The 19,994-nt window shown below is 45.7% G+C and overlaps 1 long non-coding RNA gene across 1 annotated transcript; it reads left to right on the top strand.

Annotated features, from left to right (window-relative positions):
• The first annotated feature begins 1,164 nt into the window (after positions 1-1,164).
• Positions 1,165-3,558, top strand: LOC128893270 (uncharacterized). Its single transcript, XR_008461297.1, has 2 exons — positions 1,165-1,402; positions 1,540-3,558. It is a non-coding gene; the product is annotated as an uncharacterized LOC128893270 (long non-coding RNA).
• The last annotated feature ends 16,436 nt before the right edge of the window (positions 3,559-19,994 follow it).

Below are 19,994 nucleotides of genomic sequence, written 5' to 3'. Positions count from 1 at the left end.
GTTGTGTTTCCGAGCGGAGCAATTTGCAACATTGTTGTGTTTCCGAGCGGAGCAATTTGCAACATTGTTGTGTTTCCGAGCGGAGCAATTTGCAACATTGTTGTGTTTCTGAGGGGAGCAATTTGCAACATTGTTGAACCAAGAAATATCACAGAAATGAAGGGAAATTAAAGAAAAATGTGCCAGGAAATAAACAGAAATTAAAGGGAAATTAGTGGCCCTGGTATGCAGCAACGGATACTAGCCTGCGTGTCAGTTCGGTTGCCATCTCGTAGGCGGTTGTCGCTGCTAGATGGCGATACCAGTCCCGTGTCCATTGGCTTGGCTATATGCTCTTATATGTATATGAAAATATATGTTTGCAATGAATTTTGTATGAATAATAAAGGATCATTATTAATAATCATAGTGTTGCTCATTTCTGTAAAGTAATTATACATCTCATAAAGCGTGTCGCAGGTTTATTAGAAAGAATGACAAGACTGTGTTTTTAGAATTGATTTTTATTGTTGCACCAAATACGGCCTTCAAGAGAAGGCTCAATCTATATCTATCCTTATAAATTATTAACGATAGAACCCTATCCAACTCAGTATAAACAAATCGTAATTGTCGATTGTGATCGACTCGAGGGTCGCGCGTGTGGCTAATTAGGGATGATAAAAAAGCGGTTTACGTAATTGCGTCTGGTAATTGCAGGCCGATACCGAGCGAAGCGATTCGATAACCTCATCGGCCGGTTTTAATAATGTTAAGAATTTTTGCCCGGTCGAATTGCGGTTGAAATCGGAGCGGCTCGCATTCCGAGAGATGGGTTTCAGTGGAACAGCGATGTGCGACCAGTGATATTAGCGATAATAAGAAGAGCAGAAATGAGAGAAAAAAAAGAAAGATTTTACTCGCGGCTCTTAAAAGGGAACGAGATCAAGGACCGAAGACGCATACCTTCCGGCTGTTGATTGACACCGATTTATTTTGCCCAGCCTCCCGTTTTCACGTTTCTGGAAATTCTATAGCGGTACATGCTCGATTTTAGTAAATCCATAACGGCGTACAAAGTAAAGTAAGTTTCGAAGTAGTTTTTAGGTTAGAGGTTACGTTTACATAATAAAAATACTGTAAATAATGAGTAGGAGTTGAAAACAATCCACGTCGAAACACTATTCGACGATCGTTCGTCACTTGGCAAAGATTGATAAAGCAAGGAAGATGAATAAGCCTGTTCCGCGTGAGTTGAGCGACGTCCAAAAGCTTAGACGAATGGAAATAACCGTTGTGTAACTTGAAGAAAACAAACAATATCAATTTTCGAAACAAATCGTCACTTTGGATGAAAAATTAATTTTACGCATCGAAAATAACCGAGCCACGTTTATTTACGTCGGGGACACTTCAATGACAAGTAAATATAACATAAAATAAATCAAGGAAAACTATCCTCTTCGACGGCTAAACAATTGGAAGAATAATATATTAATTATAACGTGACTCGTATTAATCGAAGAAATTCAGTCGACGAATTTTATTTTGCGTTCACAGTTGGTAGTGAAAGTAGGCGGTTATTTTGGGGACACCATGACAGAATGACCGTGTCGTTTCGTTCGAGGAAGACGGTGTTTTTGTCCGCGGTCGGGACAACGGCTGCAACAACACAGAGCCAGGCTAAAAGTACGAAGAGAGTGTGGCGCCAAAGAGGACCCGAGGGCTCGGTAAGGTTAGCGACCTTGGCGTACATGGTAAAGGACAGACCGTGCCGAGGGGCGCCCCGCGTGCATTCATCATTGCTATCCGGCAATCAGTGCCAAGCAACATTATCGGTCAATTTACCGTCGCCGTGACCGGTCTCGCAAACGTGAAAAAGCAAATCTCGTTACATAGGCCGTGAAAAACATTTAGACGACATTTGGCTCTATTACATTACGCTTAGTTACGACCCTGATTACACAACGACCAGAGGACTAGGTTAGGAACTAGGCGATTCATCGGAGGATTGAATTTGGACACAATTTTCAATTCAACTAAGCGTAAACCGAAAAGCTAATATGGTAAAAATATTGAAATACTTTACTTGATTTCACGTGGTAAGTGATTTATCTATTAAAAACAAACAGAAGTGATTCTACGGGAATAACGTTTGAATGGGTACGCGCGTCACGTGACCGAACATGATCAAGAAGATTGATGGAACGATTGAAACGACGATGTCCAGGAGACAACATGGCAGGAGGTCGATAAATACACCCTGAATTCATTACTCGATAAAAGGAAAGAGGTGGTGGAAGATTGTCGTACCCGAATTAATCTCGTATTAAATAATGCCGTTTGTTGGCACGGCGTGGCGCTTTATAACATCAGCAGTCGTAACATATAAATTATACGCGCCGCGTTTATAACTTATACGGCCGGGTTATAAGTTATAAAGGCGTCGTACAGTCTATGAGTTATAACCACCGCGATGGTAATTTATAAGTAACAACTGCCGAAGTTATAACGCCCGAGGTACCTCGAGACCTGGCTACCCCGACGCTATGATATTTGTTCGCGACGGTTGCGAATAGAACGTAAATTTTCATAGGCGGGAGGAGGGGTGCGTTCAAAGTCTCGTGATATTTAGATATTGTGCGGAGTCGTAAACGAAACTTCATTCCCTCCTTACGGTTCGTTTTAGTGAGACTTTTTAGCGCAGAGTGCGTAACTTAACCTATAAACGAAACATAAAACCGACATAAGGAAATCTAGAACAGTAAGTCACTGTTTACATCGCGCATAGAGACAGATATTCTTAAATGACAGTCGCTAAAACACTTGCGCACAGATTTTTGTTGCAGTGTATATTTTATTTGGTAGTTTATCAAATTAGAATATCTGGCACCTCGTGTTTCTAGACTGTAACCAAAGTATTTGTATCATTGAAATCATTGTGTTTTAGTGAAAGCTAAAGTATAACATATGAAGGGCGTGGCTTGAGGTCATGGTGGTGGAGGAAGGTGTGACCAAGAGGCGTGGCTTAGAGTGGTGGGGGACGACTCCTCAGTGTCCTCAAACGGCCACTCGATTATGATCCGACTTACAAAGTCCCTAGGAGTCCCTGTATCTTCCGAACGTTCATTTCAAACCTCCCAGCGTGTAGTTCGAAGGTATCTCGTACACGCTACACGTGAAACGCATCGACTGAAGTTCAACTCGCCTATAAATATGGACGACCATTGATGACCCTCGCCAAGAAAAGTGCGAAGTTCACGCGGTCGGACCTGTGCACACGCATAAATCGCTTTGCCCGGTTCGGTGCATTCCTCCAGAGGCAGCCGCACGTGCGTTCGCACGCGTGTAAAGCGAGAGACCTCCGCAGACATCGGCGATGCCACGAGAAACAGGGAATCCTGAGAAAGACGAGAAGAGGAGGGGCGAACGTGGAAGGGGCCAGGAGGAGGGAGGGCCCACGTGGAATATCCAGTGCAGCATATAAAAGCCCGTTATGCTCGGGACTGGCTGTGTTGGCGCGGTGCATAGGCGCATGTGCATTAGTATGGCGCACGCTATAAATAGATGTAGCAGACCGCAGAGATTCTAGCCACCCCGTCTCCTCTAGCGTATCAGAATCCACTTGGTAGCGTTGTGCTGGTCTCTTCTTTGCGAAATGGACCCAAACTGGCAGGACTTAATCCGCGAACGAGTTGTGTCAGGCGACACCTCGCGTGGGATTCCCCAAACGTCTATCGAAACACCTCGTGGGGCCGCTAGTTATTCCGATAACGTTCTTGTGGCTTGATTACAGCTGGAATCTCTTGGATCCTCTCCTTTGACTCGTCTATCTGCTTCGAATAGTGCTGGTTCGTTCCAGCGTCTCTCCTTCCACACCGAATTTCCTATAAAACCAAATCAAATCCATAAATAACACGCCACGTACACTTGTCGAGGGAAAGACTCTGCTACCATGTTTCGCGAGGTCTGCGCTTCCTGTGCGGGTTCCGAGAAAGCGTTCGTGGTCCCAACGACGGGTAACCTGTCCCCTGCGTTAATAAGGCGTCGATGTAACGCCAGCGTGCAATTTAAAACACCATTTTCGCGACCCAGGCCGTTATGAGATACCGGTATTCCGCTGCCGATTCGGGCACAGAGCAGCTTCTGTTTTCGGCAATGAGGATGTCAGACAAGTTACGACACGGCCAGCAGGTGTTATGGGGAGAGCCTGTCCAAGACCCCCTTCTCTTCTTTTTTCGTTCATTTCTCATTTTCCTTTGATTCTTTTGGAACGGGGTCCTGTACACGCGAGCGTGGCTACCGTTCAACCTTTGTTGTATCGGGTCAACGATCGGTTCGGTGACCAATTACCAGGCGGCGTCGCTCGTTGAACAAATACGTAAAAACCTACCAGTCGGTAAAGTGTTAAGACTGCAGTATCCACGGAGAATTTCAATAGAACTTGATTTCCACGTCGGGGCAATCCCCTATCGCTGATGACCCCCCCCCCCCCCCCCATCCACATCACTTCCAAAGTGAACTTTTTCGGTGCTTAAAAATTGTTTTTAATGTAATTTCAAATTACAAGAGTCGTCGAATCGCGTTCCACGCATCCGATCGTAAAAAGTGAAAAGCGTTAGATGAACCGTTTAACCGTACGGCTGGGACGCGATCGTTATTTCACGGAGCATGTAAATTAACAGTTCAAGATTCATGATTCCCGTGTCGGGCCGCCTGTAATTTGCGCGTAATGCTATACATTAACACTTTAACATACAATGCGATCGAACGGCGCCGGTGAATGTATTCGCGGTATAGGAAACTCACTGTGCCATTGGCAGCGCGGTAGAAATCCCTGGTGGCGTGCCTCTGCCGATTAGGCGTTCATTGCAAATCGAATGGAATCGTAATTTAGACGTTAACATAGTGAAACAACAGCTGTTTCATTCTGTTATAACGCGAGTGAAAGGTTTTATTTATGAGAGATGCGTTCTCGCTCTTGGCTGTCACTTTGTGACTATCTTCCAATTGGAAACCAAGGGTAAGAAGGGATGGAAGCTCAAGGTGGAAGGTATAGATCGATTTAAATCCCTGTCTTTTTATTAGTTTCGATAGGGGGCGTGGTATTTGGGCGGAGCATAGGAGTGGTGGGCGTAGACAAATGGTACAGTAGGCGAGCCTGACGCGGTAGAGCAGTGGTCGAACAGTGTAGTGGGCGTAGCAAACACTATTCTGGGAGGAGTTAAACGTTACAGTAGGCGTAACCAAACACTGTTTGACCTCTGATGGCTCGTTTCATTCCGCGCGTACCCGAATCGATGCCCCCTCGCTATCATAAATCACCAGATAACATAATTAATAGTCCCCAAGTGGCATCCAAGACCCTCTAACAAACTTCGCGACTCGCGACTCTACTCACAACAAAGTGAGCCACAATGCCTTTGTTCCCGAGACCTAAAAATACCAGATTCCAACCAAGCCTCTCCGTTATCCGCACAAACCGTAAATCCGTGAGAATCCCCGACGACGCTGATAATAACATCCCGTGCGCAACAGCCTATCGGCCCGTCCATTAATTACATCAGCTTGTTTTCCCTTTGACACTGTGGCAGCCTAAAAGTGGGGAAAGAGAGAGAGGGGAGGAGGAGGAGGAGGAGGAGAAGGTGGCGGGAGGAGGCGCTCGCAATAAGACCACGTTCACGTGTCTATCGATGAAACATAAATACCAAAATTCCGCGGGGCTTATCCCGTCGTGGCTGGCCTCTTAATCCCCCCTCCACCTACCCCTCCATCCTTCTCCACCCCGTTCCATGGTAGACGTCGCGTTCCCAGCCGGTAAGACCGTTTTATACAAAGAAATCTAAATAAAGTTCCGACCGTAGCAGGCGTTATGCCGATTTATCTCAATAACCAACCGTGCACAGCGCTTAGAGCCCAGACCCAGGGTCGCGAGTCGATTCGTGACGCGCCGCGCCTGCGCGCAAGGCCGCCGTCGAGCTAGCCGGCGTTGCACGGTGTTCGAGGGCCTCAAGGTCAACGATAGTATCGAACCGCACGACGCAGCACGACGGAGGCTAAGGTAAGCGAAGGGAGGGGAGAGGGCGAGCGGGCTCCACACGTTGCATAATTGCGTCACGTTGTCCAGGAATCAGTGCTCTGGACGTGCACACCGACGGTTTTGCAAAAACTCCCTGGGCAAACTGGATTCCATCGCGAGACACACGAGGCGTACGCGCGCGAGACTACTCTTATTTATACGGGCCGCGAGACCGCGTTTATTTCGCGCGTGCATCCTCTGCGGTCGTCCTTGCGTTGGAAAACATTGTTTTTTCGTTACGCTCGTTTTTCCATGGTTGCGCAACCTAACCTCATCTCCCGTCGACTCTTATTCCAGTGGTTACCGCGTCTTTAAGATCGTCGGATGAACTAACCCGAGAAGAGGCTGAGAGGATGCTCGTGATGGTGGTCCACACTGTCCACATTGTATTATTTGGTCGTTTAGTTTCGGGAAGGTGACTATAGAAGACTATCGCGTCCTCTATGTCCTTCGGGTTCGGGGAATTGTAGGGTAGGTGGCGCGCAGGGGAGTTTCCTGCGTGTTGTTTCTGCCTCCAGTTTCGTAGAGGTCTCAATGTTCCTACTCGTCTATTTTATGCCCCGTGCAACCTTTTCTCCATCTACAAATTTTATAACATGTCGGAAAGTTTCTTAGGAATTATCTGCAACAGAGTTGCAAAGCCGCTTACGTTGGATAAGCCTGTACAGTCTAGCCACACGTAGCACTGCTGCGCTGCAAGTTCACGCACACTATCGCAAGGATGTTGCGCGGACAACTATCCCAGCCAATCCTGCTTTGTTCATCAATCGGCCGCCGCCGCCGCCGCCGCAGATGGCATTTCAATTACAGACGATCACGATTCCGTACCAGAGACATCCTAGTCTCTGCCTGCGTGCCTTTTGTACTTCCTTGCGCATTCAAGTTTCCTGCAAATGACAATAAAAAATTCTCAAACAAAAAGATATTATTGAATTTAATTATATACCCAATCGCTACAGTTCGGTAAGGTATATACATAGATTTATTTAGGTGTTGCATCAAGCTTCCCTGTGGTCTGACACTTTTGCAGAGTGCTGTATATATTTTACCGGTAAAATCGAATCGCTAACGTGCCATCAGGTTTATGTGGAGCATAAGGCGGAATCGGACCGTGATTTTATTGGGGTACGGGGCTCGCGTGACACGTCCGTCCGTGCTCTTTCAGCCGAGGATGCGGATGTTTTGTTCGGTAATTTAATTACCGTGATTTTTTTTCCACCTGGCAAACCGGCTCCCGTGGGCAGCGGGGGAAAAAAAGTATGGTAATTATGGTTGACGATTCCGCAGGGACGAATCGTGCACGAGGAATCCCCGTATTCGATATCCCGGCATATGTTTCTCGCTTTACTCTTTGCTACGCGTCGTCTCGTTACTTAACGATCTTGGATCGTCGTATAAATTACGTGCAATTGTTTCAACTTATTAACCTAAAATTCTTATATAAACAATAACATAAAAGATAGGCCTTTCTCCGCGTCCCTCTGAATCAGCATGCTGAATTCGGCTCAGCCCTTCACCCGTGGAAATCGAATGAAAAACGAGCGCCGCGGCGGTGATTTACGATCGTGATCGAGGAAAATTAGCCTTAAGGTCGGGGCGGAGGGGAAACAGATTGCTGGTGGAAGTCAAGTAGGAATAATGGGCAATTTGAGAGTATATTGTCCGATGGAATTGCCAGTTACAGTTCGTGTATCAAACGATAGGCATTAAAGGCGCAACCGCCGGCGACGACACGCGGCGCAAGAATTTTAACGGAATCGCGCGCGGACGGTGCTCGCCAGCCGGGGCTCGTTTTGCTTCTGTTACCGTTGCTCTTGCCACTCAACGAGTGGTACGTCTTTTCTAACAACCTAAGTACAAGGTACACGTGGACACCGGCTACCACCACAGTGACACACGTTAGCGACGATGAAACACACCAGCAGGTACATTGGCGTAACCATCCGCGTTCTGTGGTCGCGTTGTTGTCGTTTGACAAGGTTTCAGCAGTCTTTCTTGCGCGACTTATTGCGCTGTCTTCGGTGTTGTTTTTTGTAATGGAGTCTGCTTTGTGCGTTCTTTGTGCTGCAATTTTGCCCGTGTTACTTCTGTCCCGATGTTTCGATGCGTTGCTTTTGCGATGTATTGTACTTTCTGTGTTACTTTTTCTATTGCGTTGCTTGTCGTTCCATTATTTTTATATTCTCCTCCCTCAACGTACAACGTGTCGTGTAAAACGCGACATTCCATTTTTACGGCCCGTTGTACGTTTCCCGAACCGATACGTCTCCCGTCTTCGACCAGGAAAAATAAAAATGGCGGTGTACGCGTGTCAGGAATGCCGCGCCGCGGCGCGAGCACGCTCGCAAATTTCGCTAATGGAACGGTAATGGAACGTGAACGTGATTTTCGGCGTTTTGGCACGCGAAGAGGTTCCTGGCGAATCGCCAGGCGGCGTCCGCGGGACGAAACGAAGCGCTCCAAACGGTGGCCAACGGTTTCTGTTTACATGCTCGAGCTTCTTCTCTTTCGATTCACCTGTCTCGACGAAGGCAACGTTGCGAAAAAACGATACGGAGGTTTTCCTCGTTCGGTGGATAATTGAGAGCCAGCTGGCTCGGAGGAAAATTGGCAGAGAAACGAGTTGTGTTTAGGAGAGTTACGTTCAGGTGCTCGAATGTATTGGGTTGTCTGGAAAGTCCATGTCGATTTTTAGTAGGCGGTACAGGTCTGAATATATCGGAATGATTGGAAACAAATAACACGTGGACATCCCTTAAAAGGTGGAAAAATTGTGGAACAAAATGGTACATACATAATTCAATAAATATATACCGAAATTCAAACGTGTCTTTGAATGTTTCTTAAAAATTGGCACGAACTTTCTGTACAACCCAATAGGTACACGGTGCTTTGGACTCGAAATTCATATTTTCAAGCCACACTTTCCCGTCAATCTTCAACTCGCGATGTCTTAAAAGCTAAGCCAAGGATCCAGCTTGAAATACGAGTACAACGCCTCCAATGTTGCTAACACAACAATCCTCTTCGAACCAGAGCATCGATTACGCCAGTCGATCTCCATGGGAGACCCTTGAATTTCCTTTCATCGTTTAAAACAAGCAATGGAAGTGGAAACAGCGACGCGTTTGTTCGATCGATAGAGAAAGTTGTCTCCTCCTGTAACCATCGAAAAACAAAAAGAAAGGGGCTCCACTTATCCTCTCCTTTGTTTACGGTGGAACACCTCCCAAAGCGATGAACGGTCCTATTCACTCGCGAGTTGGTCCGTCACCGAGCATAATAAACTCCTGGTGTCGTAGAAAGAGAAACCAACGTCCGACGCGATTAATCGATCAGCCATTTCGTTAATTGCGTCGGTATTGTGTTTCTTGTAATTACTTTCACCGACTGTCTCGCGCTCGGGAGAGAATCTTAATCCCTCGGCTGGTCTCGCAGCTACAGGAGTATCTTGTTACCGTTTTTCGTTGAAAAGAATCGTCCAGCACGACTCGATGGCGAACATAGCCGATTGTACGACTAATTGGGGGTAGATTCGTGCCGAGGATTAGCTGGGATTCCCTGTAACGAGGAAATTGAAAGCGTTTTTGGTCGAGGGAGAAAGTTTGTTCGTTGTTCAGCAGACAAAATGGCGGCGGTTGTCAGATATGAACTTAGAGTTGCATCCGATAGGTATGTAACAAAATCTCTACGCGAGGTTTAACAATTTAACTCTTTTTTTTAGGGAAACTGTAGGTTTCACGTCTCGCGTCTGTTGCGCGAATGGCATCGATCTAATACCCACGGTCGGTAACCTTCAAGGACCGGTCGCTCCCTTATAAAATAAAAAAAAAAATAATAAAAATAAAAACAAGACGTATTTTTTACCGAAATCAGGCCCAACAGCTTTCAACAAAATCTTCAAGAAATCTTACGCGTCTTTACATGGGGATGAAGAGGCAGGCGAAAATCGCCAATCAGAACTCTCTCGTCAACTCCCTCGCAACGAACTATACCCTTGTCGCGAACACTCGCTCGAAACCAGGAGACTTTCACATTCTGCCAGGCTCGCGCACGAAGCCCATAAATTCTTATTAGCGATTAGCCCATCCGAAATGTAATAACGACGCCTCGGCGAGGCGCTCGGATGTATCATTAGTCGATGATAGACGACGCGTTGCGCAATTAACAATTACCGACTCGAGCACGCGCTACACGGAATGGGATTCCTCGGGGTAATGCAAATCACGGGATTACCGGCATTCGGGGAAAAGTGAATCCGATGATGGAAGGCGTTGGCGCGACGAAATTCCGTGGAGAAGCTAGTGAAAGTGTTTCTTTTATTTTTTATGATATTTATAGGGAAAAGAGCACCTGGCGACGATCGGTCACGTTATTAAGTAAGGGCGCTGTGAGTTAGTTTTGAGTTAGGTCAGATATTACGCAGGATGGCCAAGGATTTATTAAAGTGTTTATGCAATACCTGGTCAAAATAAGGCAGTATATTCCACTCAGCTTTTAGAGCTTAAGAGTTACGTGATCTTAGGTCTGGACTCATTTTTTTATTGAGCCACTTTTTCGAATAAATGATCGGGAATAGTTAGTCGCGTCTACGCTGCTCTCAAGTGCGATTACTCGTAGCCCGACGCACAATTAGTTGACATTAAGCAGATAATGGTTCGTTTACCTACGTAATAACAATGCGCATAAATTATTACGCCCAGGCAGACCCCAGTCGCGTGGTTTTTTTCAGCGGGGATAGTTTCGAAAGATTCGATAAACGCGAGTTCCACGAGATCGATTCATATGGACGCATAATTATAAACCACCGCTTGCGTTACTCGTCATCAAAGGCGACCGCGGCTGACAAACAAATCCGCGCTTTCGCAATTCGAACGCTATACTGATTCTTTTTTTTTTTCGACGTCTGGATATCAACGATCAAGCAAGTCACTCGGGATTTTTTCAGGAGCAAACATACTTCGCTTGGTATTAAATTGAATAATACATGAAATAATTGTATATATAATTTATACATGTACTGTATACATGTACCGTATAAGAAACCATACGGAAAAGTTTGCCGTAGTAGGTTTAGTGTTAAACTGTAAAGTTGAAGTTGACCATTTATATAAATTTTTGATGAGAAAGTCCATACTGTGAATCATGTTAACAACGGAGATTTTTTTCAATAAATTTTCATTTATTGCAATTTTTATTCGACTGAAAGTTTACGAAAATAATCATTAGAGTTGAATCATACTCTACCCGATCGATTTAGTGTACGATGAAATTTTTAAACGAATGAATTTTTATTGGAATCAATTTCCTGCCCTTAAACAGAAGAGAACGGACAATTTTGTTTCGCGTTGTCGTCACTTGCGTAATACCGTCTAGCAAACCTGCGCTCTCAGGGTCTCGCAACGTACGGTCTTGGCTCGCTATTTTAATTAACAATTACCGCAACCTGTAATTACCAGGGACACGCGCGTTGCGTACGCATATCTGAACGCGGGCAAATTAAGGGGTAACACCAGATTGGAGACGTAAATTATTCATGATTCTGTAACAATTTATTGTAATGTAACTATAGGTTAGAGAAGTTTATCCTTGCGGTGCGTGAGTATGCATTATACACGGAGTGAATAAATATTTTTATTCCAATGTGGAGTGGTGTGTAAACCTTCTGTTTTTACCCTGAAAAGTATGTAACGTGACACCTTATCGAGTTTTACCAACAGAGTGCTCTACCTTACCGAGTTTTACCAACAGAGTGCTCTACCTTACCGAGCCTTATCGACAGAATGCTCTACCTTACCCAGTTTTACCAACAGAGTTCTCTATCTTATCGAACTGTATCGATAGAGTGCTTATATTCGTTTGTATATCTGTTGGGGCCCACTGACTCCCCTATAGCTCGGGTACCTCGGGATCGCTAAACCCGTGCTGTAGCTGCATTTGCAATCAAACACAGCTACAGCCCCTGAGGGTGTATTCCACCATCGTGGAACACTAATATCTAGTGTACTTATACCATAAATTTCTCCATACTTTTATTTTCCTAAATACACCCGCAGTATACTAATGACATTCGACGGATTATATACACAAAGTACCTACACAAATTATCATCATCACCTCAACCTAAATTTGTCACGAATCTTCGATAATAACATCCTGGTAGAATTTCAGTGCAGTGCACACGACGAAAGGAGTCCGTTACTATCAATTAGAGGTCCCCTCGAATTTCATGCTTTCTTCCTGGACGAATCGACCGACCGTCTCGTGGATCATCGATCACTTCCGATCGATTAAACCGCTGTAACCAAAAGTCGTAGGGACGCGAACAGGGGTGTAAGGGAGGGGGCCGGCAATCGAATGACTTCGATATCTCAATGCGTCCGATGCAAAATGTCGTTCTTTAACGCATCACTGAAGCGAAAAGACGTTCTCGATCCCCGAAACGACTGCTTATCGCGAGCTCTCGTTCGCGTTCGTTCATCCCCCTCCTCTTCGTCTTCGATTGGAATTTCAGTCGTTGAAAAAAACCACGGCCCGAAAATGTTGCGAGGGGAGAGAGGGATGAAGAGTAAAAGGAGCACAGGGTTTCACTCCGCGACGGTTCGAAAAACGTTGCGAGCAGCGATCCTTTGATGCGCGGTCAGTGAAAGTTTATAATTGATCGGGGGATCACTGCGTTGGATGGATTTCTCGCGGAGGTGATGCTGGGCGGAGTTTTTACGATACGTCGAGAAAGGAGAAACAGCGTGAGCTGGAAAACGACCCCACGGTTAGGGTCGCTGATAAATTGCAGCGGCGATGCGTCGATAGTCCCTTTTCCTCGATGGTTAATGGATCACTCTGGGCCGAAAGCGATCGTTTCTCGGGCCCAGGGCTGGGGGATCTTTATGAAACCGAACTATGTCGTGGTCTGTGCTAAAATAGGGGGGGTTTAAGTCATCGGTTTGGCGGATTCACATTTCTTCCAAAAATACAGGGCACCAAAGTGTCCTATTTGTTTTGTGAGCCGATACGCACGAAGGAATTTTTATTTCCGGGACTATCGACCCTATCGACTTCATCTTTTTTTTTTTGTTCTCATCGTGAAGGATCCATCTTTCAGAATATATTTTCTCCCGGGTCGAATATTCACTTTTGCAACGTGAAAAAAAAATTAACAAACTCTCATCCTTTCAAATTTCTAATACCGTTTGAATACGAGACGCCTCGCTCGATCCTCTTTTTAACAAGCAACCAGACAGTTCCCCCGCGGCTATAGATTCGAATTAATATATTCAACCTGCCGATCGCCCTATCTCCTTGCTTCGATGGATCGTAGAATTTTGGCTCGCAGTTAGTCGATAAGCTACCGCAGCCGGTGCCGCTACCAGTTTCCTTTTTCGTGACGGAGACGATAGGTGTTCGATGTAGTTTTTTGTAGGGGGATTGATGATGGATTGAGACGTATGCTCGCGGAGAAATAATGGGACGTGTTTCCGTTTTGTTGCTCCTGTTGATTGATGTGCCCGAGGTCTCGCTGTACCACGCTGATCTCTTCATTCAAAAACGAACTTTTGAAATAAAACAGTATTAAGCGTAGAAATCCATTCCGTGCCTTTCTATCCGGATGTTGAACGGTTTCCTAAAAAAAAAATTCTCAAATACCATACAGGTGTCCGAATTCAATACTAATCACGAAACAAAGGGTCGTGAAATTTAAACAAAACCCAAGATAGCGGTAATTAACTATAACTGAAGAAATTACTATAGGAAGCCAAAATATGCATAAATCATCCCAAGAATTCTCAAATACCACGTAGATGTTAGAATTCGATATCGATCGCGATACGAGAGTTCGTGAAATTAAATCAAACCCGATCTGTGGATAACTAACCACGCTCGAAGAAATTGCTGCAGCTAGTCAAGATATGCAGAAATCCGCGTGCAAAGTTTGAAATCGATACGCGCACCCGTTTTTACCGTAAAGAAAAATCTCGAACGGCCGGGCAGTTTTTCGGGCTGGAACTAGACGTGGTCCCTTGAGCCGGTTTCCACGGCGCGGTATTTCCAACCGTCGCGAATCGACAGATCGGAAGCCGATCGGTGGCACCCGGGGGCGCCTTTTCACGCGCGCACGCACGCACGCGTGTGGTGGAGGCAGGTAGAGGCACGCGTGCAACACGAGCAACGAGATAATGGGGCGTAACCGAAGCGGCTTTGCCTTGCGGTGAAAGTTAGCGCCGTGACGTTAATTGAGGAGCGCCTTAGCGTTGCGGAATTAGGAGCCGCGGAGGTCCCGGTGTCGGCGCCTGGCGTTTCGAACCTTTCGCGAGCAATGGGTAAACGACGTAAAAACCAACCGGCTGTCGGCTGAGCCCGACGATGCGCAATTAGAGCGACGCTAAAAATTACGCCAGTTTTCTTAGGCAACGTTGCCCATCGGGGCACCCTGATATTGAGCAACGGGGGGATGCGATTAAAAATTAACGGAGAGGAGGCGCGTCACGATTACTTCTCGATCGACTGCGAGCCGATGCAACACTGACAGTCGGAGTAGTTCGCGCAGCAGGATCGTCAGACAGAGATGACTGGATGTTCTTTCGCGATTTTCTTGGGAACTAGCCTGGGAACGTGCGATTGACTATTTTCAGCACTGGCACAGGCCTATTTCGTACCACGACCACGTGTTAGTTTTCGGTGTAACGACAAAATTATTATATAGAAATCTGTGAATATTTTCGAGTGGAAAAGTCAAGCATGAAAATATTTCGAGCACTTCGAGAGGCCACCTGCTAACTCGCTGTTTTCTGTGGTGAATCGCAAATGGAAACGATTTCCCTGAAAACCGCAATTGGAACGACTGCCAATGAAGTTACGCCTGTCTTCGAAGAGAGTTGCAGTACTGGGTTAACGTGTCAATGCGAGTAAAGCGTGACACGATAAGGTAACGAACATTTCCTCTTCCATACAGATTTTCTTTTTTTTTTTTTTTCAACAGCAGTTTGAACACACGACACGGTTTATTTTCAAAATCGTGTCCAGAGGGTTGCAAGGTTAGGTAGAGATTTTTTTCCCCTTTTGTGTTCGTTTTAAACCTAATTGCAAACGGAGCAGAAAGTAGCTCGAATGTTCCCCAACATTCTGCTTCGCGGTTCATCGATCCGCTGACATAATTTCCTTTGTGTGCAGCCAGACTGTGCGTAGCTAATTTGTTTGCAACGTTTTTGTTTATCCCCTTCTGTAGCCACCTACGTAAATTGCACCAGCATGCGTGGGATCCAACGGGTCCAGCTAACAATGTCTAGAGGACGATCTCAAATTATTTATAATTCAATTAGATCCATCAAGGAATTTTGGTATTTTTCCTACTGCTCTATACTTAAGGATGAAAGCCTAGGAGGGTCCAACAAAAAAGCATATTCATGAATTTTTTGTGGACAAACAGAAAATTGTTTGGTAATAACTTTCAGCGTATTCGAAAGAACGTTTCTCGGGGCATATGTCTCAATTTTCGTTTTTAAAAATGTCTCTAATTAACAAAGTTGCCACAAAGCCTCAGCCTCAAAAAAATTCCTACGGCGACATCGACACAAAGGATTGCGTAACAGCGAACCTTTCCACGGGTAGCGAACCTCTTGGTAAACGCAGGCTGCGCAAGAACGTCGTCGATGTCCTTCGCTGTTCATTGCGCGCGAGCACAAAAACGTCGCGCGGTCGTTCATTGAAAAGTCACTGTCGGAACCGATCACGGCCAGGACTCGTTAAGTCCCCGACAAGGCCGCTCGATTTCTTGCGTGGAACGAGACCAGCGACCTCTCGGTTTCCGCAGGTGCAACGAACGCGGAAGGTGGGTTCCCAGATAGCGGAAAGTAAACGAAGAAAGGCGGGAACGGTGAAAGTTCGTCGCTTCGGTTACAGCCGAAAGATTAGACATCTTGGCTAATCCCCAAGTTTCGGATTACCCGGAGGACATTTCAGGAACGTGGACCATGGGATCGTGTCCGGATATCCGCGTGCTGGCGGATATCGCGTCGATGAAACTCGATTCGTTCTGCTGACTGGTCCCGTGGGTATTGTGTTCGTTTTTACGTTGCGGAATGGGAGAGAAAATTATAGAGAAATTAGATGGAACGACGTCGATTGACCCCCCGAGGCCATTAGACTTGCTCTCTGCTTGCTCGTTTTATTAATCTGTCTATTTTTCATCTCTATTTTGTAATAAGAATCTCGTTAACCGTGAGGTTTATCGACGGAAGGCTCTGTGTTAACAACAGAGTGTCCTACCTTACCCAGTTTTACCAATAGAGCACTCTACCGTATCGACACTTACCGACAGAACGCTCAACCTTACCAAACCTTACCGGTCCATAGCTACGGGCATGAAAAAGTAATAGTACAACAGTAATACCGATTCCGATCACGGTAACAATAGTAACGGAGTACTAAAACCATAATAACTTTCTTACAATGAACCCCGAACCACGATCGTCGATTGGAAACGATGGGTCGACGTCGCTGTTAATCGCCGATCTGACGCACGATGACATTTAGGTCCCGTGGCTTCGTGGCTGCTCGTGGCGACGCGTGAGCGACGATGACACGATACCGCGGGGGATACACTTTCAGCGGTGAACTTTTCGAGCGAGATCTAATCTCGGGGCTGAGATAGGGCGTAGGTGGCGAGACGGGGAACCCACGGTTGTATTAATACGCCACACCGATCGTATCGCGTTTTGACTATGCGTAGGTACGTGCCTATAAATTATATAGGGGCGAGAACGAGCAGACCGATTTTAATGACAAAGTTCGTGGAGCGAACACTACCTGGGGGAGTTGAGACGTGGAACACGGTAGATGCTCGATAGCGGGCACGGATAAATGTTTGGTAATGCGCGTGCGACGTTTGATTTATCGCGGAGCCTGTCTGGGATATGAGGACCGAGGCTGGATTTTTCTGGATTGGTTCTGTCGATAAGTTTCGATAAGGTAGAGTGCTCTATCGGTAAAACTCGATAAGGTAAAACATTCTGTCGTTAAAACAGGTCACTACTGAGCTTTGCCAACAGAGTGCTCTACTTTACCAAGCCTTATCGACAGGGTTCCAATGCTCCCAAATCGTTTCAATTATTCATCGCTGAAGACCACTTTTAAGTTGTCATCGCTCCCTACAGGGACTTTCGCGCTCGCCCAAGTTAAACAGAGATCTTTATCGCGCCTCGCGAGATGGCGATAAGGTAATCTTTCGCCAAGAGATTGTACACCCAGTTTGTTTAACCGTCGTGGCAACCCAGAGATGTCGGAGAAGGGAATCGTGTGTCCGCGGCGAAAATTAATTACAAGTTTTGAAACAGCGTTTACCGGGACCTGGAATCTAGATTGCCATAATTTTCGAACGGCGCGCGTTCGTTTCGCGAACTTGACAGATCTTTACACAAATCTGGACCGCTAACTGCGAAACCCGATCCCCGCTCGCGCGGATCCAGCGCGTCGTTTCTCTTACAGAACGATGGTGGCGACGTCCAACGTTCTCGCGTTTCGAATTCATTTTTTTTTTTTTCGTTACTTTTCAAAAATGCATCAATAAATCCCGTGACGATACTTTCCTCTAGTCATTTAGAAAAACTTGTACTTGGAAACGAGAGTGATGTGTGACCGAAGAAATATTTGCGCGTTATCTCGTCGGCATTGTCGTCGAGGAAATTGAGGAAGGGAAGAGCACGGGGAAAAATGTGGCGTTGAATTTTCCCCGTGCGATTCCTGTATAAGATACGAAAAACAGCAGGCAGTAAGTCGTCGCAGCAATTTGCAGGGGAATGTAGGCCAGGCACACAGTACCAAGATTAGGATAATAAATATGGCCGTGGTGAAATCATCCACCGTCCCGTGGCTGACCTTACTCCGCTGTTTCCAGACCACGAAGAAAAGTGGTTATACATGCTCTCACGGATGGCACCCTCGCCGCGTTTTATAGACATAACCTACATTTTACTCGGAGATGCTCGTCTTTCAGTGAGAAAGTCGACGAGCCGAACGGCGCAAACGTGACTCTTTTTTTCGCAATAATCTACGTTCGACTCTAAATGCGAAATGCGTGGGCATTATGAGGCAAGTGAAATTTGAGTACACGAGCAGCTACATTTCGAGGTACGTCTTATCAAATTTCTAAGTAAATATCGTGGAAAGCGTGCTAGGGTAAGGTAGAGTGGTCTGTAGGTAACGTAGTGTACTCTATCGATAAGGCTCGGTAATGTAGAGCACACGCTCGATAAGGCAGGTCCCTGTTGGTAATGTAAGACGCTCCGTCGATAAATTCCGCGATCGATACAGGCCCGAGAACGTAATTAGAAAGCTGACTAGGTAAATTACTTATGTGGGTAACATAAACAAGTGTCAGTGGGAACATTTGCCTTCGACTATCGCGAACAACAGATGTCTAAATTAACTTATCCACTTTACCTAAGTCCTTTTGTTATATATTTCCTCCTGTTACTTTGTACATTTGATCCTTTCTGTTATTCAGCTACGTTCTGCACCGACTGTCTTTATTTTTACTCCTTTTAGTTTACCGTCTCGCACGTCATTTAGCTCCATCGTGATTTGTTCAACTTTACTCAGATTCCTTGTTTCGTTCAGCTACATTATTTTACTCCCCTGTACCACTTTAATCCACTTCGCTCTAATTTATTCTGCTTGGTGTCCGTTGTATTTCAGTTTATCTCCCACGTTTCACTCTGCTGCATTGTGGCTATTTCTCGTAACGTGTTGCTGGACTCCAATATATTGTATTATTCCTCTCTTTGCCTAGTTGCATTCCCATGCAGGCTATTTCGCTCCACTTCGTTTTCATTTATTTTACTATGTCCCAACGCTTTGTTCTACATCACCCTGCTCAGGGCTACCCATTATATTCTACTCTGCCCGTTCCACCTTTCTCTAATGGCAGACCATGTACACACTAAATGATAATAAAATATCTCTGCAAGTTTCAGACCGATCTATCTCGGAAACCTTTCATAATGGAGATTGATAGTTTCATTGTTGTTTATTTATAGAAGCAGGATGAGTAAATCGAATTAGCTTCCACAACAACAAACGCGATCTCGAGGACTGCCCAGGGTGTACAATTTTGTTCCAACCTTTGCATATACACGGTGTACGATAAATTAGACGCTCGATAGAACCAAGACGATAGAGAAGTTTCGGACGTTAGAAAACGATGGATTAAATTTAAACTCGGTCACTGTTCGATTGTCGACCACGTGTTATATCACTCGAATTCCATCGAGTCGTGTCCCAAGGGAGCCGAACCATTAACTTTTAACCCATTTACATGAATCATCGGGACCGTACGTCTCTGCCCCGATCTCTGCCAAGAATTTAGCAAGCGTCGCTGAGCCGGACCCTCGATTTCAGTTGCAAACTTAATTTTCACCGGCGTCTGCGAATTCGCGAGGCTGGCAAAGAGGATCCATAAACACGTACAAAATCTCCATCGTCCCGTAAATCATCGCGGGTGGATTAGATCGTTTGAAAACGTTCGCGAAAAGTTAAGCCAGCCGGCAAATAAATAACGCGCGCGCGCGCGGGACGAATAAAATGGACGACGGTAAATCTGACCGAGGAATCTCGTAAAATGGATTTTATTAACATTCTTTCTAGACGTTCTTCATACCTCGGGATTCCTGTAAATTTCATTCTGTTAAGCGATACAGATTGCATGCAGTAATTACCACACTTTTTATTGCCGATTATTGTATGGTAATCGGTATGATTTTTAGAATGCTAGGATTAGTTGAGACCTCGAAAAGTGCATCTACGGTTAGCTGGGACTCCTAAAAGATCTCCTAGGGTTAATTTCAGCGCTGGATCGAAATAACGAGTCCCCGAAGACTTTCATTGACGATATGGGAAGCGTAGTTGCGAATTTATTGGCTGGGATCACTTGGTCGCGAGTGGT

The sequence above is a fragment of the Hylaeus anthracinus genome, unplaced genomic scaffold (assembly GCF_026225885.1).
Source record: "Hylaeus anthracinus isolate JK02 unplaced genomic scaffold, UHH_iyHylAnth1.0_haploid 27312, whole genome shotgun sequence".
NCBI lineage: Eukaryota > Metazoa > Arthropoda > Insecta > Hymenoptera > Colletidae > Hylaeus > Hylaeus anthracinus.
Note: the sequence above shows the minus strand (reverse complement) of the source record. Positions and strands in the feature narration are given on the sequence as shown.